The following is a 27,343-nucleotide window of genomic DNA, read 5'->3' on the forward strand; positions in this document are numbered from 1 at the left end:
TTTGCGGGGTGAAGATAACCACCCAGCCAGGACGGGTTGTGCAGGCTCCAAGCTCGAGACCTCCAGTGCGCCTCCATGGCCCAGTGTATCTGGTCCCTCTGCCAAAGACAGGGCATCCTGTATGTCTCTCCAGTCTGGTGAGTCCTGTGCCTGCGCCCAGAACTACTCCTCCTGTATGTCTCTCCAGCCTGGTGAGCCCTGTGGCAGCTCCACGTACCAGACTGCCCATACGTCTCCTCCCTCCAGTGATGATCCATGGCAAGAAGCCTCCAGTGATGATCCATTGCACGAAGCCTCCAGTGATGATCCATGGCACGAAGCCTCCAGTGATGATCCATGGCAAGAAGCCTCCAGTGAAGATCCATGGCAAGAAGCCTCCAGTGATGATACATGGCACGAAGCCTCCAGTGAGGAGTCATGGCACGAAGCCTCCAACGAAGGCCTCCGGTCCAGAGCCTCCAGCGACGGTCCCCAGTCCGGGGCCCGCAACGAGGGTGCCCAGTCCGGGGCCCGCAACGAGGGTGCCCAGTCCGGGGCCCGCAATGAGGGTCCCCAGTCCGGGGTCGGCGACGAGGGTCCCCGCACCAGAGATGCCACCAAAGTGGGGTGAGCCAGTGGTGGAGCGGGGTCTGCGTCCCGCACCTGAGCCGCCACCGCGGATAGATGCCCACCCAGACCCTCCCCTATAGGTTTAGGTTTTGCGGCCGGAGTCCGCACCTTTGGGGGGGGGGGATCCTGTTTATGTGACCTTAGAGATCCTGTTTATGTCTCTCTTTTGGTTTGGTCAGGGTGTGAGTTGGGGAAGTTGACTTTGTTTATGGCACATAGCTTTTAGCTTCACAGTTTGTTTTGTAGTGTGTATTGTTTTGTTCGGCATCTTTTCATTTAAAATAAAATAAAATGTACGCTCACAACGCTGCACCTTCAACAGCCGTGACACCCCCTGTGGTAAATTCAATTGATTGGACATGATTTGGAAAGGCACACACCTGTCTACATAAAGTACCCACAGTTGACCGTGCATGTCAGAGCAAAAACCAAGCCATGAGGTCGAAGGATTTGTCCGCAAAGCTAAGAGACAGGATTGTGTCGAGGCACAGATCTGGGGAAGGGTACCAAAAAATGTCTGCAGCATTGAAGATCCCCAAGAACACAGTGGCGTCCATCATTCTTAAATGGAAGAAGTTTGGAACCACCAAAATTCTGCCTAGAGCTGGCCGCCCGGCCAAACTGAGCAATCGGGCCCTCCAGAGGAGGGCCTTGTTCAGGGAGGTGACCAAGAACCCGATGGTCACTCTGACAGAGCTCTAGAGTTAATCTGTGGATTTGGGAGAACCTTCTTGAAGGACAACCATCTCTGCAGCACGCCACCAATCAGGCCTTTATGGTAGAGTGACCAAATGGAAGCCACTCCTCAGTAAAAGGCACATGTCAGCCCGCTTGGTGTTTGACAAAGGCACCTAAAGACTCTCAGACCATGAGATTCTCTGGTCTGATGAAACCAATATTGAACTCTTTGTCCTGAATGCCAAGTGTCACGTCTGGAGGAAACCTGGCACCATCCCTACGCTTAAACATGGTGGTGGCAGCATCATGCTGTGGGGATGTTTTTCAGCAGCAGGGACTGGGAGACAAGTCAGCATTGAGGCAAAGATGAACGGAGCAAAGTACAGAGAAATCCTTGATGAAAACCTGCTCCAGAGCACTCAGGACCTCAGACTGGGGTGAAGGTTCATCTTCCAACAGAACAACGACCCGATCTAACAGCTCTAGAGAGACCTGACAAAAACTGTGCAGCGAAGCTCCCCATCCAACTTGACAGAGCTTGAGAGGATCTGCAGAGAAGAATGGGAGAAACTCCCCAAATACAGGTTTGCCAAGCTATACCCAAGAAGACTCGAGGCTGTAATCGCTGCCAAAGGTGCTTCAACAAAGTACGGAGTAAAGAGTCTGAATACTTATGTAAATGTTATATTTCAGTTATTATATATTTTTTTAACTAGCAACAATTTCTAAAAACCTGTTTTGGTTTTGTCATTATGGGGTATTGTGTGTTGATTGATGAGTAAAATATTTTCTTTTATCAATTTTAGAATAAGGCTGTCACAATGTGGAAAAAGTCAAGGGGTCTGAATACTTTCTGAAGGCACTGCGTATATATATATATATATATATATATATATATATATATATATATACAAAATATAAACGCAACATGTAAAGTGTTTGCCCCATGTCTCATGAGTTGAAATAAAAAATCCCAGAAAATTTCCAAAAGCACAAAAAGGTTCTTTCTCTCAAATGTTGTGCACACATTTGTTTACATCCCTGTTAGTGAGCATTTCATCTTTGCCAAGATAATCCATCCACCTGACATGTGTGGTGTATCAAGAAGCTGATTAAACAGCATGATAATTACACAGGTGCACCTTGTGCTGGCGACAATAAAAGGCCACTTTAAAATGTGTGGGGGTGGAGGTTGGGGGTGTTGTGGAGTATTTATGTCTGTAATAAAGCCATTTTGTGGGTAAAACTAATTCTGACTGTACCCCTGCCCAGTCATGTGAAATCCATAGATCAGGGCCAAATGTATTTATTTCAATTGACTGATTTCCTTATATGAACTGTAATTTAGGAAAATCTTAGAAATTATTGCAAGTTGTTTTTATATTTTTGTTCAGTATACTGTATGTGCAATATAACTTTTTTAGATTCAAACAATGCATTTTCTAATATTGTCAAATACGTTACCGTTAATAGTCCATTGATCTTCAACAGACATAAGGTTATGTGGGGACCGAGAGGTCAAATAAATCAATACAAGTGGAGTAAGCTTCAATTGTGACCTTTTCTGGTGTGCCACAGAAAACAAAATAGACTATCTGCAAAGACATGCCAGACAGTAACTACATTTGCCTTCATGACATATATTTACACCTCAATCCGACACGCATAATCTTGCTTTCACACACACCAAAGGATGTGAAATGTCACACAGCTGTATTTAATTGATTTTAATCTTAATGCTTTTAAAGAGGTTGGTAATAGATGGAGCAGAATTCCACTCTGCTGTTTTCTGCACTAATGAAAGCTCCATTGATCTCTTGTTTGGGTTCACGCTGTGGACCCAGCGGGACATCTGGTCAGTCCAGGGCCGTACCTTAGCTGGTTATCCTTTACGCTTTCATCCTGGTAACGCTGAAAGCGTCAACGGTGGAAAACTATGATTTGGTATTATCATGCATAATGCATCCTTTAGATACTGCCTGTCTGGTTGTTAATAATGGCAGACACGGTGTGCCATAGCACTGTGCATATATGTCCAACTCACAGTGGGTGGGTTTCAGCCAGTATCAGCTCTAATGCCCTACAGTATGCAGACCAATCCATCCAGAAGGTAGGTTATTGAAAAACAGAAATGATCAAAACAGAAAGAAAACTATGTTTCTTTCATGTGAGAGCCTGTACAAGCGGCTTGAACCATTTCGTTTGGGACATGTTCCATTTTTGATGTTGGCAGCGGTTTCGCTGGCATGGTTATCTCCAGCTTTAAGCAGATTAAACTATGATACTGGGGAGGACCCCAATCAGTCGATTGCAGAAATTAGGGGAAAGCATCCCCATAACAATGTACTATCCATTGACACAGTGCAGAATACAATAGAATCCCACCGGTCCTTTAATCCATTCTCATTAATAACATTAAATTGTATCCCTCTCTAACTTCAAACCTCCTGGTGAATGTGTAATTGAATTACTGATGCACACCCACACAAAGATATTGAAATGAGTCCTTCATCTATACCTGAGGTGCTGCACTGTGCCTGATGTGCTGAATAATCAGAGTAAACAGAAGCAGAGAAAGCAGAGGTAGGGAATCCATCATTGGCAATGAGTAGAGGAGGTTGAGAGAGGCGGGGAGCTACAGTTGGACAGACAGACAAATGAAGGTTGCCTCCTGTCAGCGCACACAAGGGTTTTACCACAGAGGACAGACTAAACCCTTTTAATAAGATTAGGAATGAAATTAAAAACAAATACGCCAACGAGAGCCAGAGATCAGAACCCCTGTTCTGCATGACGACACTGGACATTGATCTGATGGAATATAAGTATTGATCAGCATCAGGTATGCCACAGTCCAGCCACAGGCTAATCATTATTAATGATGCCCCATGTGACAGATATGAATCACATCAAGACACATCCAGCGATGATTGTCAGAGGGGAGTCACAAGTTGATTGAGAGCCAAATCAGGAAGAAGAACACCCCCATGTGTTTCTCTCATGGCTGCCTCCAAATGAAATGAATACGATACTCAAAATACATGAGAAAAACATGGCGCCGATTGAAAATGTGTTGCTTTCTGCGACTATGTCAAACAAGCCTGTTCAATAGCAACAACAGCAGGCTGGACGACATTAAACCAAATTGACTCAACGAGTACCTCGGAGACGGTGGAGTGAATTAACCTCAACCTCTCTGGGGTTATTGATTTGCAAAGTGTACATTTGGAGAAGGGGATGACTGCAGGCTCTTAGCAAAAGGTTCATTTGGCCGGCAAAAAATCTATACCTACTCCACAAAGATGACAAAGGGGGAGCACATAATTGGAAAAAGACTACAAGCATTTAAAGCCTTTTAATATGATTAACAGTAAACACAGTTGATTAATGTGTCTTGTCATGGCGTTGTATTGATTTTAAAATATGGCACTTCACAGAACCATGATTAATGAAGACGATTCTATGGAAATATGGGAGTCGTTTAATAATCATCCTCTTAAAAAGTGAAATGCTTTCCGTGTTTTAAGATGTACGTCGTACGGGTATCTGAAATCTCTTCAATGTAATTAGGAGTCTAGGGATAGCACTTCCATTAGCTCACCAGCACCAACCAGCTCCCCTTCCCCCAAGCCAAACACTGCCTCCACTGTCTTCCCCTCCTCCTTCCCAGCCCGCTGCCTCACTCAATACTGAAACCAGTAAACAACGCCATCTTCTTTTCAGCCTTTATATGAAGATAAACGAGGACTTAAAGCCCAAATTAGCCGCCTTTGAGGATGTGGCCTTGGTGGAGAGAGGACGTTACCTCTGATCGACTCACCGTGGTTGATTCCTCAAAGAGCTGCTCAATGCATCCTCTAAAAGGGTTGACAGCACGTAGGATTCATCACACCACCATTAATTCATGGCTTCACACCGGCCGGTCTCCAATGAGCACTCAGAAAATGCCTAGGTGGCAGAACACAACAGAGCAGGGATGGCCATTACGTTCTGGAGAAGTAGAGCTCTAATGATGATGGCTGGTGGAGTTCTCGAATGCTGTGCTCTGCATTCTAGACATGCTGAGCCCAGAGCCCTCAGGCTCTGTCCTGACAGTGGGATCTCCTGTGATGGGTCTGTATCTCCTCATTCACCGGCCCAATAGGCAGGAACCGGTCAGGCAACAATTTTATCGCTCTGGCGAATAAAAGCACTGGAGCTTAGTTGATAGTATTGACCAACAATTTTTTTGTCTGATCCAACCCATTTGATAGAGTGGATTTCTGCTATCGTAATATCCCACTGGGTGTAACAGTTTTGATTCCGTCCCTCTCCTCGCCCGTACCTGGGCTTGAACCAGGGACCCTCTGCACACATCAACAACTGACACCTTCAAAGCATCATTACCTATCGCTCCACAAAAACCGTGGCTCTTGCAGAGCAAGGGAAACAACTACTTCAAGGCCTCAGAGCGAGTGACGTCACCAATTGAAACGCTATTAGCGTGCACCCAGCTAACTAGCTAGCATTATCACACCGGTTACATCGGCACAGACGTCAATTCAACGTAATTTCATTAAAATGACATGGAAACCACGTTGATTCAACCAGTGTGTGCCCAGTGGGACGCAACATCGCAAAACACTGTTAACATGTAGGTTGAGGAAAGCCTTTTAGGGGAAGGAAATTGACCACACCAATACATTTGCACTCATTCATGAAAACCTCAAACCAAGGTGAAATATGAAGGGGGAAAATGCAGTCATGTGTCATTCGTGATCTCTAGCATCTGGATTCCACAAATAGAACAAATCAAAGCATCAAACTGAAGTTGCCAACCTCTCTCATCACCAAATCTACCGTGCATTGATAGAGACCGAGAAGCACGGCTCCTTAAATCAGCCATTTTCTCTCTTTGCAGCAGCAGCAGGAGAAACACAGGCCCATGTATCAGGAACTGTGGGGGGGAAACCATTTGATATTATTTGCAGCTCTTGTTGAGGAAAACAAATCCCCCTTGGTTCCTGTCTGAGCTGAACGCAGAGGTAGTGGAATTCCCCCTTAGCATGCAGCGCTAGTACTAGCACTCGCTGTGTAGGCTCGCACTGTCCCAGCCCCACTTCACAGCCTCATAGCTCACAGACAGGTAGACGTGACTTCACTTACAACGCTGAGACAGTTACAGAACTGTCTCGGAACACTGTTTTGGCTCATCCTCTAGTATGCATACGTAGGCACACAGAGGTTAAATGTTACGACAGAGAGACTCTGTTTGTTGACGTTCTTGTTCACTGAGTTCATAGGGTGTTAACTGAATGAAAATCTGACATAACTCATTTGACCCATCGAGTGCCTTGACTTTGATGCTCACTTGCCTGAATATGTAACGCAATATGTTAAGCAGGCACTCAAATGCCGGAAATTGGGTAAGGGTGTGTCTGAACAAACAACTGATGAGGGGCACATTTCCTTAAGTTGTTTCCTGAGGGTTATGTACAGTGCCTTCAGAAAGTATTCACACCCGTTGACTATTACATCTTGATTACATTTAGATGTTGTGTCACTGATCTACACACAATACCCCCCCCCCCATAATGTCAAAGTGGAATGACGTTTTTATTAATTAAAAAGTATTCAACCCCTTTGTAATGGCAAGCCTAAATACTTCAGCAGTAAAAATTTGCTTAACAAGTCAGATAATAGGTTGCATGGACTCACTCTGTGTGCAATAATGGTGTTTAACATGATTTTTGAATGACTACCCTATCTCTCTACCCCATAAATACAATTATCTGTAAGGTGAATATCCCTTTGAGCATGCTGAAGTTATTAATTACACTTTGGATGCTGTTTCAATACACCCAGTCACTACAAATATACAGGCATTCTTCCTAACTCAGTTGATGGAGAGGAAGGAAACCGCTCAGGGATTGCACCATGAGGCTAATGGTTATTTTAAACCAGTTACAGCGTTAAATGGCTGTGATAGGAGAAAACTGAGGATGGATCAACAACATTGTAGTACTCCACAATACTAATGTAAATGATGGAGTAAAAAAAGGAAGCTTGTACAGAATAAAAATATTCCAAAACATGAATCCAACATGAATTTGCAATAAGGAACTAAAGTAATACTGAAAAAAAATGTGGCAAAGAAATTAACTTTTTGTCCTGAATACAAAGCATTATGGTTGGGGCAAATCCAACTCAACACATCACTAAATACCACTCTTCATATTTTTAAGCATGATGGTGGCTGCATCATGTTGTGGGTATGCTTGTCATCGGCAAGGACTAGAGACTTCTTTAGGATAAAAATAAACGGAATAGAGCTTGGCACAGGCAAAATCCTAGAGGAATACTTGGTTCAGTCTGCTTTCCAACAGACACTGGGAGACAAATTCACCTTTCAGCAGGACAATAACCTTCATGAGTGGCCTAGTTACATTTTTGACTGAAATGGTCATGAAAATCGATGGCAAGACTTGAAATTGGCTGTCTTGTAATGATCAACAACCAACTTGACAGAGCTTGAAGAATTAAAAAAATTATAAATGGGCAAATATTGTACAATCCAGGTTTGAAAAGCTCTTAGAGACTTACCCAGAAATACTCACAGCTGTAATCACTGTCAAAGTTGACTCTAACATGTATTCTAACATGTATTAACTCCGGGGGATGAATACTTATCTAACCTATTTTCCATTCATTATTATATATTTAAAAATAATTCCCCTCCACTTTGACATTAGAGCATTTTGTGTAGGTTGTTGACAAAAATGAAAATGAAATCCATTTTAATCCCACTTTGTATCACAACAAAATGTGGAGAAAGTCAAGGGGTGTGAATACTTTCTGAAAGCACTGTATATGGGGGAACAGTGGTGCTACTGTTCAGAAGCACAATCGGAATGAAAGCTTTTCAAGGGCCAGCACACCATGTCCATGTTCACTGGAAGGAATGCAGTCTATTCTCTAATGAATGGAGAAGAGCTTGCCTGAGTGCCCTTCATACACTGGCATAAAGAGATAGGATAATGCAGCGGGTTAATGGGTGTGCTGGCACACTTAGAATCAGCAGACCTAGCTCTGCTCACTCCACGGGTGGTAGGGGTGAGCAGGGTGGAGTGAGCAAGGATTGTTGTTTTACTCAAACAGAGGGAGGGTGCTGAGGGAGCCTCCGTGTCAGTAATGACATTAGATACGGACTAGCGGGAGGTGGGGGGGGGGGGCCTGTCTGACCCCCAAACTCTCTCTGCCTCTACCACTGCTGGTGGTGACCCCAACAGTAAACAGGGGCATCCTGAACACAGGTCCCCTGCTGCTACAAGGGGACAACATGGAGTATTTAGACACGCTCCTAACATCTCAACTGCAGGTGAGTTAACCCAGGGGTGGTGACATGGGGGCCATAAAAGTGTGTGTTCAGCAAGAAGACTCAGGCCCCCTAGGGGCAAACACAGAAAAACACTTGTGGACAGGTTTGTTGTGTGAGAACATATTGCTGTGTGAGAACATGTGGGCCAGAGCCACAGGCGCCTCACACTCGATAGTTTCATCACGTGTCCCTAATGGCACAGGTTGCCAATGGAAACTGTCTCAGCTGCAGCCAATAGCAGTTAGAAGGAATTACTGAGGTGTAAAATACTTTAAAAACAGGAAGCCTGGAAGATTTATTTAGGCTATAGCAGAGAAGAGACTAGTAGTGCCTGAGGGAATTGGTAAGTCCCCAAGGCTCAGGTTGTCAATCAGACCTGCTTTCTGGTGATAAGCCAGAGTTCATCCTCTGTAGACCCTGTCATCTTATTGTAAGAGCAACATGGTCTCCCAATTATCATGACCCCCAGTCTGGGATCTTTAACCCCTGCATTGTTTACTACATTGAGGAGATTCTGGAACAGAGGAAATAATTGTCAACTGGTAACGAGAGCTGCAGGCAGATCCCTGCCTCTTGTCTCAGACATATTCTGTTCCTTCACACAAAAGCTTGTGTTCAATTCATTCATGAGAAAAGCCATTGTGCGTGACGCTGAATAGATATAAAGCTCCGTATTCAGACAATAATTGGGGAGACAGTATGATTGCCTGTGCCTGTAGAACACAGTTTGATCTGAAAACAATAGACATCTGAAGATGACAGCATTGGATACAATGATAGCTCAATCCTAATCCTTTTGTTGATGACAATTACACATGTAGACGTGCTTGCGCGGCTCTCTCTCTCTCTCTCTCTCTCTCTCTCTCTCTCTCTCACTCACACTCACACTCACACTCACACTCACACTCACACTCACACTCACACTCACACTCACACTCACACTCACACTCACACTCACACTCACACTCACACTCACACACACACACACACACACACACACACACACACACACACACACACACACACACACACACACACACACACACACACACACTCACTCACTCACTCACTCACTCACACTCACACACACTCTCACACACACACACACACACACACACACACACACACACACACACACACACACACACACACACACACACACACACACACACACACACACACACACACACACACACACACACACACACACACATCTGAAGGACATTAACGAATCCGAGCAGTGAAAAATCTGTTCCATGGAGTGTTGTCATTTGCGAGGAGACAACAAATGCCTACAAAACTGCGGCCGCATCCCAATTAGCTGTAGTCTTTGAGGTGAGTCATGCAACACAAGGCCTCCCTGCCTCTCACACCGGAAAAATGACGCACAGTCCCACTCTGAGAGACGCCACAGGAAACTGGCAGGGTCAATAGAACGACATAGAGCGCAGCCTGTCCATCCAATCAGGAGAGAGTCTCTGTCACCAAAGATTGATGGGAACATTTCCTGGCCTGTAGCCCCAGATATCAAAGCGGGATTTTTCTTAGATCACCTCTATTGATCTGTTTTTGTTTCAAAGCCATCGCCTGGAGCCTTACAGCCATTTCAAATCCTCTATGCACTGAGATTACACCAGCTTGTGGGAGGTCTATCTATGTGCTGACTATTGAAAAATGTAAGTAAAGTCTGTTATTTTAATGAATTTGGAATTCAATTGGTTCTCTCAAGTCCCTATAGAGTAAACGAAACCAAGCACATATTTTCCATCTTTATATCTCTACTGATTCATCTATTTGAATGTTGGCATCATCATTGTTTCCATGGCATTACTATTCTATTGTTCTATTTTGTACCCCTCCCCTTCAGGAGATTTCCTTCTTAGGTTTTGCATGCTGTTGGATCACTCCTCAAAACGACTAAAGCCTTAATCTTTTGAGCTTTTGCAAGCTGTCTTTAACTTCTTCAGGCTGCAAGCCCGACATCGGGATCAATATGACAACAGCCTGTCCAAGTGCAGAGCGCGAAATTCAAAATCTATTTTTGTAAAATATTTAACTTTCACACATTAACAAGTCCAATACAGCATTTGAAAGATAAACATCTTGTCAATCCAGCCAACATGTCCGATTTTTTAAATGTTTTACAGAGAAAACACCACATATATTTATGTTAGGTCACCACCAAATAAAAAAAGACAGAAAGACATTTTTCACAGCACAAGTAGGCTGCATTTAGCATGCACAAGCCAACCTAACTAACCTAGAACCAACCTAAATAACCTAGAAAAAACTACCTCAGATGACAGTCCTATAACATGTTACACAATAAATCTATGTTTTGTTCAAAAAAAATGCATATTTTAGCTATAAATCAGTTTTACATTACTGCTACCATCATAGTTACAGTAAGAAATCGCACGGGAGTAGCCAGAGAAAATACAGACACCAACGTCAACTACCTTATTACACTTCAGAAAACATTTCAGAGAAATATATGGTGGATAGCTAATGAAAGAGAAAGATCTTGTGAATACAGACAATATTTCAGATTCTTTAAATGTTTTACAGCGAAAACACCACATATATTCATGTTAGCTCACCACCAAATACAAAAAGAGAGACATATTTTTCACAGCACCGGTAGCATGCAGCTAGCATGCAGCTAGCATGCAAAGCCAACCTAACTAACCTAGAACTAACCTAAATAACCTAGAAAAAACTCCCTCAGATGACAGTCCTATAACATGTTACACAATAAATCTATGTTTTGTTCAAAAAAAATGCATATTTTAGCTATAAATCAGTTTTACATTACTGCTACCATCATAGCTACAGTAAGAAATCGCACGGCAGTAGCCAGAGAAAACAGACACCAACGTCTACTTCTAATTTCACATCAGAAAAGATTTCAGAACAATATATGGTGGATAGCTAATGAAAGAGAAAGATCTTGTGAATACAGACAATATTTCCGATTTCTGAAGTGTTTTACAGCGAAAACACAATATATCGTTATATTAGCTTACTACAATAGCTAGCACACAGCAGCATTGATTCTAGTCAAACGCTAGCGATAGCACAGTTCGACAGATATATGAAAAAGCATCCCAAATTGGGTCCTTATCTTTGTTGATTTTCCATCAGAATGTTCTCCAAAGGGTCCTTTGTTCAGAACCGTGTTCATTTGGACCTAGAACGAACGATGTCCCTGTTGAATTAGCATGACACACTGGCCATGCCATGCTAACCTCTCCGTCTTGACAAAATTCTTGCGTCGCATCACGTCTAAAGTCCAGAATAAATTTCAATAATATAATTAAAGTATATTGAAAAAACATACTTTAGGATGATTTTGTGACATGTATCAAAGAAAATCGAAGCTGGAGGTCATATTCACCTATAACGAGTGTTTTCCAGGAGCGCGGTCCAGTTCCTACTTCGCGCCCAGAAAAAATTATAAAGTGCGCACTTATCACTCAAAGAGGTTCCTTTCAGTCCCTGACAGAGATAATCAAGTCCTTTTTTCTCTCACTTCCGCATGACAACCAGGGGAAGATGTGTGACGTGTTTGTACAGTCCCAAGTGCCAAGGCCTTTTATAGAGAGTATCTTGAAGAGAGACATAGCTTCTTGGAAAATTCACTTTTTCCAGAAAATGGGCTGTAAAAAGAGTTATGTTTCACTTAGAGAAATAATTAAACCTGTTTTAGAAACTAGAAGGTGTTTTATATCCAAAGGTAATAAATAATATGCATATTGTACGAGCAAGAATTGAGTACGAGGCCGTTTGAAATGGGCACCTTTTTTCTGGCTACTCAATAATTTCCCTTGCAGCCATAAGAGGTTAAGAAACTTTGTATGAAAAATATGTGCAACAACTCACTGTTATCTCTGAGGGAGATTGAAAGAGCCCCCACGCTCAATCACTCCCACATTAGGAAATACTATTGTAGAAATACTATGGTATAAAAACTATGGTATAAATACTATGATATTCACTGTAGTGTTTTTGCAGACAAGCCTTTAAAAAAAAATGATTTTACCCTTTTTTCTCCCCAATTGGTAGAAGTTACAGTCTTGTCTCATCGCTGCAACTCCCGTACGGACTCGGGAGAGGCGAAGGTCGAGAGCCATGCATCCTCCAAAACACACAATGCACAACCAAGCCACACTGCTTCTTGACACAATGCACATCATGGAAGCCAGCCGCACCAATGTGTCAGAGGAAACACCGTACACCTGCTCAGCATGCACTGCGCCCAGCCCACCACAGGAGTCGCTAGTGCACGATGAGACAAGGATATCCCTGCCGACCAAACCCTCCCTAACCCGGACGACGCTGGGCCAAGTGTGCGCCACCCCATGGGCATCCCGGTCACGGCCGGCTGCGACAGAGCCTAGGCTCGGACCCAGAATCTCTGGTGGCACAGCTAGCACTGTGATGCAGTGCCTTAGACCACTGCGCCACCCGGGAGGCCCCAGACTTTAGTTTTTACTATAGTTAAAAATGTGTAGTGATTTGCGGACTGTAGCGTCTTTGCAAACATTACTGTAGTATTTACTACACATTTATTTTGTATTTACTGTAGTATTCTACAGTATACTACAACATTATATAGTAAGTACCAGAGGTGTGGACTCGAGTCACATGACTTGGACTCGAGTCAGACTCAAGTCACAAATATGATGACTTGGACTCGACTTTGACTTTAAAACCTGTCTAGCCCCGGGGTTCCGCTAGCGGAACTCCGCCCACATTCCACTGAAAAGGCAGCGCGCGAAATTCAAAAAAATATTTTGTAGAAATATTAAACTTTCACACATTAACAAGTCCAATACAGCAAATGAAAGATAAACATCTTGTGAATCCAGCCAACATGTCCGATTTTTAAAATGTTTTACAGCGAAAACACCACGTATATTTATGTTAGCTCACCACCAAATACAAAAAAGCACAGACATTTCTTTTCACAGCACAGGTAGCTTGCACAAAACCAACCAAACTAACCAAGAACCAACCAAACTAACCAAGAAACAACTTCATCAGATGACAGTCTTATAACATGTTATACAATAAATCTATGTTTTGTTCGAAAAATTTGCATATTTGAGGTATAAATCATAGTTTTACATTGCAGCTACCATCACAAATAGCACCGAAGCAGCCAGAGTAATTACAGAGACCAACGTGAAATACCTAAATACTCATCATAAAACATTTATGAAAAATACATGGTGTACAGCAAATGAAAGACAAACATCTTGTGAATCCAGCCAATATTTCAGATTTTTTAAGTGTTTTACAGCGTAAACACAATATAGCATTATATTAGCTTACCACAATAGCCAAAAACACAACCCATTTATCAGCAGCAAAAGTTAGCGATCGCAAAAAAACAGCAAAAGATATATAATTTCACTAACCTTGACAAGCTTCATCAGATGACAGTCCTATAACATCAGGTTATACAATACACTTATGTTTTGTTCGAAAATGTGCATATTTAGAGCTGAAATCCGTGGTTATACATTGTGAAGACGTAGCAACTTTTTTCCAGAATCTCCGGATATATTTCTGACACTCACCTATTCTGACCAAATAACTAATCATAAACTTTACTAAAAAATACATGTTGTACAGCAAATGATAGATACACTAGTTCTTAATGCAATCGCCGTGTTAGAATTCTAAAAATAACTTTAGTACGACATAGAGCTTACGTTATAGCGAGACAGCGCCCAAAATCTGGTCGGAAAATAAACATTTTCGACAGAAATACGAAATAACATCATAAATGGGTCCTACTTTTGTTGAGCTTCCATCAGAATCTTGTACAAGGGGTCCTTTGTCCAGAATAATCGTTGTTTGGATTTAGAATGTCCTCTTCGTCTGTTGAATTAGCAACCAAAACTAGCCAAGTGGCGCGAAGCTGTCCATCGTCACCAAACGCAGAGAACGGAACACGCTAAAACTCCCGAAAAACTTTCAATAATCTGATAAAACTATATTGAAAAAACATACTTTACGATGATATAATCACATTTATCAAATAAAATCAAAGCCGGAGATATTAGCCGTCTATAACGAAAGCTTTTCAGAAGCCAATGCTGATGTCCTTCCCGCGCCTTCCTGAACAAAGGAAATTGGGATCATGTCATTCCAAGACCTCTCTTTTGACCTCAGATAAAGCTAGACACCCCATTTCACCGCTCACTGCCTATTGACATCTAGTGGAAGGCGTATGAAGTGCATGTATAGTCATAAATTTCAAGCAAATGATTAAGGAGGCCCTGGAACAGAGCCTCGATTTCAGATTTTTCACTTTCTGACAGGAAGTTTGCTGCAAAATGAGTTCTGTTTTACTCACAGATATAATTCAAACGGTTTTAGAAACTTGAGAGTGTTTTCTATCCAATAGTAATAATAATATGCATATTGTACGAGCAAGAATAGAGTACGAGGCCGTTTAAATTGGGCACGATTTTTTCCCAAAGTGAAAATAGCGCCCTCTATCCTCAACAGGTTTTAACACCAATGACTCGTGACTTGACTTGGACTTGAGCCTTATGACTCGACCTGACTTGATACCCTCCTCAATCCAAAATTTAAAAGTGTGCAGTGGATCAACTCTTCATTTAACGGATTACAGTTTGAATCGGACAGCAGCCAATAAAATTGTGCCCGCTGAGAAAAAGTTGTACGTGGGCGGGTGAATTCAGATGGAGCCCTTGGAAAGATGATAACCAGAATTATTATTTACGGATATAAAGACAACGCTGTATCAACAAAAAACGGATTGCAACTTGCAAAACATGCGGGAAGAAAATTATAGACGGAGGCGCAACAATTTCCAACTTTGTTCGACTTTTGAAGCTGCACAAAGAACGGTAAGTCGTGGCTAATATAGCCAACAGCTATATATTTTATTACTTTACTAGTGTATCATGTAGGCTATTACTCTTGTTAAAAATATGAAATGGTATTACATTTGGTGAAGAGCACGCGTAGCACATTCATATCCTGCACATCTATCACTCCAGTGTTTTATTGGTATATTGTAATTACTTCGCCACCATGGCCTATTTATTGCCTTACCTCCCTTATCTTACCTCATTTGCACATACTGTATATAGACCTTTTCTACTGTATTATTGACTGTATGTTTGTTTATTCCATGTGTAACTCTGTGTTGTTGTACGTGTCGAACTGCTTTGCTTTATCTTGGCCAGGTTGCAGTTGTAAATGAGAACTTGTTCTCAACTAGCCTACCTGGTTAAATAAAGGTGAAAATGACTTGTTATTGACTCGAAACTCAAAGTTAAAGACTTGAGACTTGACTTGCTACTTGACAGTCTTGACTTGAGACTTGACTCGGACTTGCCTATCTTGACTTGGGACTTGAGTGCTAAGACTTGAGACTTACTTGTGACTTGTAAAACAATGACTTGGTCCCACCTCTGGTAAGTACTACACATGATCGCGGGAAACTACAGTTTGAAGTATAGTATTCTACAGTATACTACAGTTTACAATAGAATTCTATAGTAAGTACTGTAGTATTATATAGTATTATTACATTTCTGAGAGAGAAATATGGCACAGATGCTACTTAGAGATAGTTTACTTTGAAAATAAGATTGGAAAACCTAAGCGCACGTGTACGGGATTTCCTAAATATAATGGCAACAGACAACATAAATAAAATAATTAGGGTCTGTTTACTCTTTCATCATCCTCCAAAAAAGGAATAATTTGTTTTCAGAGTACTTTTAAAGGCCCAATGCAGCTGTTTTTTTTTACATCAAATATTTTATGGGTAACAATTAAATACCTTACTATAATAGATTTCCATTAAAATGGGAAAAGTAGCTTTTTAGCAAAAAACTATTTCTCAAGCAATAACTTAGCTAGGACTGTCTGGAGTGGTCTAATTGTGGAGGGGAAAATGGAATACTAGCTGTTATTGGAACACTTTTTGTTATTGGTCTAATAAGCAATTGACCGCATGGTGATGTCACCATGGAAAGCCAAAACATGCCCATGCAAACCTGCAACTATCAGAAGTAACACCAATCAAATTGTTTCACACGTTCACAGTGTTAGTTTCATCAGCAGTACAATATAATATAAAACACAGGAAAAAAAATATGTTTCCCCACATACCCAAGCTCTTTCCTCAAATAACAAGCACACAACACCCTACAATACCATTCTAGTGGATGCTCATTTATTTTGTATGGAACTCATCTGTTGCATTGCACTGATTAGCCAATGCAGTTAAACACTACTTACCACAGATATTACCCTCCGTTATGATCTATTCTTTACCAAAATGGTATATTAGAACAGCAAATGTAAATTTGGACTAAAGCCTTTGTCTGTTTAAGTATTAATGAGATAAGTCCATAGCAAGACATGATGAAGACATTTTAAGTTGTAAAGTGTAAAACAATAGCAACAGGTGGCATTTACTGTTCATACTATCCCAAAGCCTTGTTAGGCAGGTTTCAATTGACCCAGGTTTATTCCACAAAACTAATGTTGCAACAAAAATAATGTTCCTTTGCAGGACAAGGATTGTCCCGACTTTAATGAATGCCTGTATTGCTTCGTCTTGTTTTTCTGGTTGGCTGGATGCAAATTTCACATCTTGTTTTTCCTGGTTGGCTGGATGCAAATTTCACGTATTGTTTTTCTGGTTGGCTGGATGCAAATTTCACGTCTTGTTTTTCCTGGTTGGCTGGATGCAAATTTCAAGATCCAATTTTTTCAGATCTACAGGAGTACAGGAGTGCAAGTTTCTGTGCAAGACTGTGGCGATATGTTGGCACATGAGAATTATGCTGACTTGAGACATGAAACAGGCTGTTGCCAAATTAGTAATACACCATTTATTGGGGGGGGGGGTGACGTCATTACGTCCAGCTGTTTTTAACGACACAAGACAGTTCAATGGAAACACACTGTAGCAGGCAATTGTCACATCTATTTTCTATGTGAACTATCTAAATGTTGACAAAAAATAACTGGAGAAGTTTATGGAAACATAGTTAATGATGTGTGCAGAGAGAGGTTTCTATCTAAATTAGGGATATATGAGATACTGATTAGGAGGAAAGACACCATGTGGTTTTATCAAGACTGGACCCCCTAACCCACTGACAGAAATAAAAACTCAGCCTCACTCACTTACTTAGACACACCTGCAGTCAATTCACACAAAACCACTTCCCTGGCACTAGCAAAACCTAGCAGTAAACCCTGGAAAGTGATAGGTGGCAGGCTAACTTACAATCCAATCCAATGTAGCGCCATAAAAATAAATGGCTCCAGCCAGGAGTTTTGGTATTTACCCAAGAATCTGGAGATGGAAAAAATAATGAGGTCAAAGGGTCTCCACTGCTCTGCAGGTGGTCTCACGGTTAGATCAGTAGAAATGGGCAGAAGTTACCCCCAAGCTGACAAATGGTGCTGGGTCTTGACCAGTTTGGCAAGGCTTTTACTCAACATTTTCCATGTCTGGGGGAGAGAACATTAAGAAATAGACTATTGCTGTGTTCTGGCTGTCCACCAGTATGCCAAGGACCGACACAAAGATGTTCAGAAAGCCATTAAATATTCTGACAAATCTCCAAAATGGAAGTTCATGGCCAAGCAGTCAAGTTAAATATTGTAGACATGTAAAATGTATTTTATCATTTCAAAAACTGCACCAAAACAGTCAGCTGATTGCTGATGAGTCTTAGGGTGTCATATAATTGTGAATTGAGCTGGGGAAATCAACTATGAAAAGCAACTCCAATTTTGCTATGATAAATGAGAATCCCTGAAAGCACTCATTCAATTGAAATGATTAAGTAATTTGTTTCCAGCTGCTGTGCTTCAGTAACATTAACCAACTCTAACCAACATAAGTTAATACAGGGGAGAACGACTTCCCCCTCTCATTGAAGCCACGAAGTGCAAGGCCGACCGTGGTACTGCAGGCACTGTTTTCAGAAAACATGATCCCCCATTATAGTGAATGGGAAAATGACAATCTTCGTGGTCAATCTCTGAGTAAATAAAAAAAAAACATTTTGAAGACAGTCATGGCACCAATAATTGCATCTATTACACCAGATGTATGTCCTTGAACCGATTATTTTAAAAGCTCACACAGAAGGAGTTATAAGGATCATTTAGTTGCTAATGGCAACCTGCAGTACCTCGGTAATCCTTCAAAGCTAATGTTTATTTTATATATTTTTTATTTTACCCCCTTTTTCTCCACAATTTCATGATTCCAATTGAAATCCAATTATAATCTTGTCTCATCGCTGCAACTCCCCAACGGGCTCGGGAGAAGAAAAGGTCGAGTCACTCCGAAATATGACCCGCCAAGCCGCGCTGCTTTTTAAACACCCGCTCGCTTAAACCGGAAGCCAGCTGCACCAATGTGTCGGCAGAAACACCGATCAACTGACGACTGGCCAAACCCTCCCCTAACCCAGACGAAGCTGGGCCAATTGTGCGCCACCCTATGGGACTCCCGATCACAGCCAGTTGTGACACAGCCGGGGATCGAACCCCAGGCTGTAGTGACACCGCAAAACTGTGATGCAGTGCCTTAGACTGCTTCACCACTCCGGAGGCCAGCCTTCAACTTGAGATACACAATGAGTGGGGGCAGCACTGAGCTAGCCTGCAACGTCACTTCCTGGACTAGCTCAAACTGCGCATATTATTTCTTCATGAGACGCCATCTTAGCAAGATAAAACCAACTCCCAATGCGCTATTGATTCTTCACCCCAGGAGGTTGGTGGCTCATGGTAATGGCTGGGGTGGAATAAGTGGAATGGTATCAAATACATCTAACACATGGTTTCCATGTGTTTGATACCATTCCATTTACTCCCTTCCAGATATTATTATGAGCAGTCCTCCCCTCAGCAGCATCCACTGGTCTTCACATAAGAATTAATGTTTTCACGTAATCGATGGATTTGTCCATTAATTTACAGTCATTGGGACAAAAGCAAACTGAGAGGAGATTAAGATTTTACACATGGCAACCCATCCAACTATTAAGCATGCCCTCCTTGATTCATTATTCTAATTATGGTTGATACGTGCTCTGATCCCCCGTTAGGGGAGAGCCCTGACTCTAGGCATGGCTGAGCCAGTAAACAGGCTCTTGCTATGCAGAGCAGTACACATTGGGATGCTGGTGTATAGCTTATCACACCCAGTGATCCTACATCTAGCATGTATCTCCATCTTTTGCTGAGAGTCCCAGGCAGCCAGGCGTCCCAGACAGCCCCCAGTAGAGCTCCACGCTGTGTAATGAGGTCCCAGAGGACCGCTGCCCTCACACCAGGCTCTGTCTTAGGGACAGACATTACGTTTCCCCCTACAGACGCTGGCTGGGGCTTTTATTAGGGACATATCTCATTCCAAACAAAACAGGAGTTACATTGTAATATTATGGGAAGCCGCAAAATGGTGAGCACACGCGGGTTAGGCAATCATGGTGGAGCACCTGGTGCTTGTGCTTGTGTACACTTGGATGTATGGGGTCACGGTGCATACGGTTGATGTTTCTTGGCGTCTGTCTACCCACCAGATTCATTCAACAACAACGCCATATGGTTGTGTGTACAACATGCACCTATTTTCATTGCCCACACAATACAGTTGGTACGAGGAAAGTTATACTCTATTACATAGCAACGCATGTAGTAGATGTTAAACATGAGCCTCGTGTATCCTTTGTGTAGTCAATATTCTCCTAAATTACACTCCGCGTTGTCCTTAGTGATTTACATGACATTTACCCATCAACTGAGGGGGAAGGAAGGGGGAACTTTCTGCTACCTCGTCGTATCATGCTACTTGAGACAACGGCTCTTTTCCTTGTCCAGATCTGCCTGTCCCCAAGCCTGTCCTGTCTTCCTCCGTCCTGTCTGCTCTTCTACACCTCGTCCCTAGGGGGTGCCTTGTAACCTTGCCCATGCAACCACCACAATACCCTCTGCGGGAACACAGCCGAGGAGACTGTGATCCCCCCTCTATTCCATTCAGGACATTTGTCACTTTTATGTCTTTGCTCTTTGTTCAGTATTGTTCAATATTCACCAGTTATCTGGAATGAGATTAAACTGGGAATAATGGTGATATTCTGCTGGCTTTCATTCGGGATCAAACAGATGTGGGATCTTCATTTGAGCCAGTTTTCTACAGCAGGAAAATAATCCTGCAGCAACAGGAAATGTGAATTATTATGTGGATTATAATTAATGGATATTTCTTGTAGCTCAGGCAAACCAAGTCTGACATTTTAAAGTGGAAATTACACACTTTAAAGGCCCTTTGAAACCTTCAATACACTACAAGTTTGCATTTCCTGCCGTGCAGGATAATTCTCAGCAACAAAAGAGCGATCAAATGAAGATCCTACCTCTGTAACTACTTGCTCTTTATGCTAAGGCTGTCGGGTTTTGTTGTACCTTTGAGGACCTTGTGGATACTCTGGCCTTTCCATTGTGTGTTTTTTGACATATACTGTATTAGATTCACTTGTGAAAATTCAGACCACCACAAAACAAAAAGCACCATAAATCTGAATGATAATAGGCGTGCAGGGCTAGAGTGGCTCAGGGCTAGATTGTAAACCCTGTTCTTTCAGAAAGGCAATGCACAGTTGGCTCAAATGGCATCCAATAAAACATAATCCTATTGGTTGTGGTTCTCATTCCTATGAAAACATTGCAGGATGAAAAATGCAAACATGATTTTGTGGATTTGCTTTTCATAAAACTGTACAAAATTGTATTTGAAGCTGCCATTTTCACCATGTACTGAGCCAGAACAAGTAAGATGCTGCCTGTTTCATTGAGAAAAGGGAAAGACGATTTATTTCTCATGGAAAAGCCTTTCACAAATAGCCTAAGGCACCATAAAGGGGAGACATGTCTAATATGGAGCTGTGAATGCCTCTGCCAGGACATAACAATAACCACAAACTGCCTCTTTCTGAAAGAACACATGACAACATCTGAGATATGACAAGCTTGTAAGCCTATAGCCACAAGCAAATGATAATCCGGACTGCAATAAACCAAGTGCACTGAATGGGACAGGGCTTCACTCTCTGCAATGGCATATCCTTTAGTCATGTCACATGGAGAATGATAGCCCCAGCCAATGCCTTAAGCACGGAAGTGTACAGGGGACCTTGCCAGCGAGAGAGACCAGCCTCCTATCTCCCTCCCACTGGGTTGTTCTGGGAAAGGAACCCCTGAACATGTGCGATAACATTGACCTCATTGCAGGTTTGTCCTTCAGTGTTAGGTTTGAAGACGAATTGTTCGTGCATAGCAGACCCAGTGTCCCCAACAATACAGCAGCCTGTTAAAGGTGATCGCCAACTCTTATCATTGCATCTTCATCATCCCCCACCCAACCCCTCCAAGGCTGAATGGACAGAATCATTCCTTTGCCGCTATCTCTCCCCGGGTCTAATTTAAAGGTATCATAACAAGGACGGATACTGTATGCACATTTCCAGAAAAGCAGGCAGGGATTATGGAGAACGATAAATGAATATTTCATGTAACCAAACACATTTCCAGAACATCCAGGGCAGATTGCTTCTTCCTCCTGTCACCAGCGGTAAACATGAAAGAGGAGGGTTCAGGCAGAGCTGCAGCACTGTGAACACTGCCTGCACTAAAGGGAGCAGGAGTTGTCACTGTAATAGCTTGTACCGACGGAAGTTCAATTAGGCCTGGGTACTTGCTAGTCTCCACCACACCTTCCAACACACTGTCGATGCGATATAGAGTCTGCTGTCTGGAGTACAGCTAGGCGTGTCACAATGTTTCATATAATCAGTGTTTATGATATCGGTATCTGTTCCTGGGTCAGTATAATTGCTCTCTCTGTCACAGTCCAGGGAGGGTCAAGAAAGGCTAATCTGTGTTATCTATCGCCACAGTGTTTTAGAGATGAAGGGATAAAGCGGCATCATCAATGGGCAATTACATCTGTACAGCAATTCATCTCTGCTTCCTGTTGTCAAGCTCATCTCTAATAGTAGCCTGTGTGTGTAATACGGATTCCATCAGTCAGGAGGGTGCCGGTAGAATAATGGAGTGTCTCTCTCTCTCCCTCCCTCTTCTTCCCTCTCCCTCTCTCTCCCTCCCTCCCTCTTCTTCCATCTCCCTGTCTCTCTCTCTTCCTCCCACTTCTTCTCTCTCTCTCATTCTCTCTCACACACACACACACACACACACACACACACACACACACACACACACACACACACACACACACACACACACACACACACACACACACACACACACACACACACACACACACACACACACACACACACACACACACACACACACACACACACACACACAATGTGTCTCTCACAGCTTCAAAAGTCATGCTGTCTCAGGAGGCATTGCTTATTTGTATTAGGGATTGCATGTAAATGAAAAGGCAATGCAGCAAATGTAGTTACAGGCACAGGTGTGTGTTTGTATGACTGACTGTATTCTGATCTGTGTAGGGAAGAGAGAGTAAGGGAATGAAATGGATATTGTCTGAGTTTTTTAGAATCTACTGTTCAGTCTTCAAACTATGTTGAATGGCCATGCCGGTAGCTTTACTACCCTGACACAATCTGGTATTTTTCATGCACTTTCTTTACCTAAAAACAAAATAGGCATGAAATCTGTCCGGTCGGATTCACATGTTAAGTGGTGAGAGATGCCATGGCTGACCTGGACCTGTGGTGGAGCCGTTCCTTGTCCAATTACACTGGACTTCATTCAAGTTGTTTGGTGAGAAGTATTCGACCTACTTTTAGGCACAAAGCACAAGTGGCCTGAATACTGAGAGGCTTGGGACGACGCGTGATCCCCGGTGCCATGAGAGGCTCCATCTTTAGCGTGGAATAATAATGAGCTACCTGGTTCAGCACGACATCCCTTCAGGATATCACACTTCAGCTGGTATAAACTCTTTGTACATACATACACACTGCAGGATCTAGGTATAGGCCCATCAATCCACATTGGATGTGCCTGGCCACCTTTACCTGAGAAAGGGGTAAAAATAACTTGTGATTTTTTCCATGGAAGTGTGACCTTCACAAGGTCCCTCTAATTGATGTGGCTTGGCAAGTGTTGCTGCACACAAGCACAAGACGAAGAAGAATGGAAGCATATCAAAACAGGACGAAATTGAGCAGAAGCTGTGATATGTTTTCCTCTTAGGTTCTCCAAGCACGTAATCCCCAAGAGGTACTGTACTGTGTGTAGGGAAACAACCGACCAAAATGTTTACTACTTAGTTGTTTTAATGACTAAAAGCACATTCTGAGAGGAATCACTGAGGCAAAACCAAGCGTGCTTCATTATGCTGTACATACTGGTATCTTTAGACTCGCACAAAAACGAATCATCATCACCGGGTTCAATCTTGCTCAAAATCAATTATGAAATGTAGAGGCTCCCATAATAGCAATCTGCTGCTTCGAATGTGACTTACATTTGACTCATTAAAGACAAATCACTCATCATATTGTGAGGCCATGTGTTCTCCACAAACAACACTTGCCTCATAATCCATAGCAATGCATATGACGGAGATGAATTTCCTTGATGGAGAAAAGTAGCTCACAGTGGTAGATGACATTAGGGGCGGAGGTCAGTTTCTCCCCATGCCCCCAATAACAAATGAAGTATAAAGTGTCCATAGGGTTTCCCCAAATTGTCTGGGCTACCATTCCAAGTTGTGAAAAAAACCTTGCAATTCTGCACTATTGACTCAGCATCCCTGCCAACAATAGTATTGCTATGCAACATAAAGCACTATGCATGCTGTGTGATCAATGGATATTGTTTTAAGAAATCCATGTAGATGTAAGAGAAATCAATGAGATGAACGCATGTAAACCAACATTGTTTATAATGGCAATAGAGACATCCATTCTAGGCTACAGCCTGTGGCATTAGCGTATGAGTGATTTTTATATTCACTCTGACATTTTCTATTTTATTTTACAAGTCATTCTTCTATGATATAGCCTATAGCGAATTGCCTCTTAGTAGCCTACTTGATACACCGGCTATGATTATTTATGCTTGCCAACTTTGGAGCAAAGTATCACAAAATGACGAACTAATGAACAAGAACAGATTAGGGAGAAAAACATTTATGCATTTACAGTAAATATATACAAAGATAGATTTGCGAAAGTAAATACACTTACTTTTTTTAAAGAGCAGTTCCTATCGTTCAAGCAGTTTGCAGAGGTTGAATTTCGTTTACAGCCGCCTGAGATACTTATCGCTACTGAATCTCAAAACGTGCGCAATTGGTCAGACGGAACTAGAATGACACGAGAACGCTTTCCTCACCGTAGACGCTATCGCTCCCCCTGAAAAAAAGAAACAGGGAAAAGTAATAGGTTGTCTTTTACAAAGACATTCAGAGAAAGGGACCCTATCGCTGTCAATAGCTTTTAGAAATCCATGGCAACCGAGAAAACCCTCCACAACTTCTCAACGGTGTGACCGGGTTAAAACAACCTCCATGACAGCAACGTTATTGCGCTAGCAAAATGAGCAGGCAGGTTTCGGGGAGGAGGGGGGGGGGGGGTGACAGCCAACTCGAATGAAGACAAACAGTATATTGAATGGGAGGAAAATTGAATTGAAATTGTGAGTGTAAATCAGAGGAAAAGGGAATTAGAACTGTGAATGTAATCAAACAACTTCACAGGATATGGCAGATAGATTATCCAAGGGCATGGGTGGTATAGGTTTGTATAGGAACCACTTAATGCAGGTAGGCTATTAGTGAGCCACACAATACAAATAATGTACAAAAAATATATTCACATAATTTGTGTCGATAAGTCAACAGCTAATTCCCAATGTATGAGAGCCTAACGGTCGTATTGGTGAGGAAGACACCATACTACTCCGTGTAGGGAGGGATTGTTTCACAACCTCAGACAGCAGCAGTAGCAGCAACATCATTAAAGCACTTGCTCAATCTCTGTGCCACTGATCAGCTGTGCGGGGTGGGGGAGGTCAGGTAGCAATCAAATTAGCTTTTCAACCTCCACCATATTACTGGGTGCTAATTAGAAATTTTCAGGAGACACCTGCCATCTAAGCTCTGGTCAGTGATGAGTAACACGCTGTAACACATTAGAAATGCATGCTGTCAGCTAGGTTATAAGGGCAATAGTTGGATACAGTTATTCTGGGTAGCTGATGTTGTGGTCTGGACAGAGTCAATTATTCCAGGAAAAACGATGTTTATGGCTGAGAGTGATGTAATTGGATGACAACACTGCCCCATGACCTAGGACCTGGGGTTTCTTGTAAAATGTTACAGGCTACTTTCAAAACGATTCTATACATCCCTTTCCACATTTAATAGATTTCACCATGTTCTCTCAAGTGCTTAACCTGATACGTCTGAGAGAGGGAATGAACAGACTGAATAGAATCCAACCTAATCTAATTCAGGCCATTTTAATCACATTGACGGGATTACACGATGCATTCAAGGAGCACTGTGTGTAATAGGATCTTTATATGAGGCACACTCCACATTACAACGAGCGCTCCATCAAATACTGTACAATTTGATTTCTTGTCAGACTGAGAACACCTGTTTCAGTTTTTGATGAGCAGAGAGTACTCTACAATGTCATGGGGCAGAGTATTTCTAACCACTACAGTACAATTACTGTACCATCCCACCTAAGCATACAGAGGGTTATCAACTTTGCCCACTTTGAGGATAACACAGTGCCACCAACGCGGCCCGTTACCAAGGACTGTGGGCTCTCCTTCTCCGTGGCTGACGTGAGTAAGACATTTAATATGTTAACCCTCGCAAGGCTACTGCCCCTGACGGCCTCCCTAGCCACGTCCTCAGAGCATGCACAGACCAGCTGGCTGGTGTGTTTACGGACATATTCAATCTCTCCCTATCCCAGTCTACTGTCCCCACATGCGTCAAGATGGCCACCATTGTTCCTGTACCCAAGAAGGCAAAGGTAACTGAACTGAATGACTATCGCCACGTAGCACTCACTTCTGTCATGATGAAGTGCTTTGAGAGACTTGTCAAGGATCATATCACCTCCACCTTACCCTTCACCCTAGACCCACTTCAATTTGCATACCGCCCCAATAGATCCAAGGACGATGCAATCGCCATCACACTGCACACTGCCCTATCCCATCTGGACAAGAGGAATACCTATGTAAGAATGCTGTTCATTGACTACAGCTCAGCATTCAACACCATAGTACCCTCCAAGCTCATCATTAAGCTTGAGGCCCTGAGTCTCAACCCCGCCCTGTGCGTTTGGGTCCCGGAATTCCTGACGGGCCGCCCCCAGATGGTGAAGGTAGGAAACAAGATCTCCACCACTGATCCCACAAGGGTGCATGCTCAGCTCCTCTTGTACTCCCTGTTCACCCATGACTGTGTGGTAATGCACGCCTCCAACTCGATCATCAAGTTTGCAGATGACACAAAAGTAGTAGGCTTGATTACCAACAACGACGAGACAGCCTATAGGGAGGAGGTGAGGAGACTCGGAGTGTGGTGTCAGGAAAACAACCTCTCACTCAACGTCAACAAAACAAAGGAGATGATCGTGGACTTCAGGA

General features: G+C 42.6%; 1 protein-coding gene across 8 annotated transcripts in view; it reads right to left on the reverse strand.

Annotated features, from left to right (window-relative positions):
- Positions 1–25,253, reverse strand: part of LOC139535555 (neural cell adhesion molecule L1-like protein) — an 80,279-nt gene extending 55,026 nt beyond the window's left edge. For 7 of the 8 annotated variants that reach the window (XM_071335067.1, XM_071335065.1, XM_071335066.1 and 4 more), the window contains exon 1: positions 24,916–25,253. The gene's annotated coding sequence lies outside the window, so the exon portion shown is untranslated. The remainder of the gene's footprint in view (positions 1–24,915) is intronic. The other variant, XM_071335071.1, reaches the window with a different exon arrangement.
- Positions 25,254–27,343: the final 2,090 nt, after the last annotated feature.

Source organism: Salvelinus alpinus, chromosome 12 (genome assembly GCF_045679555.1).
Source record: "Salvelinus alpinus chromosome 12, SLU_Salpinus.1, whole genome shotgun sequence".
Classification (NCBI taxonomy): Eukaryota; Metazoa; Chordata; class Actinopteri; order Salmoniformes; family Salmonidae; genus Salvelinus; species Salvelinus alpinus.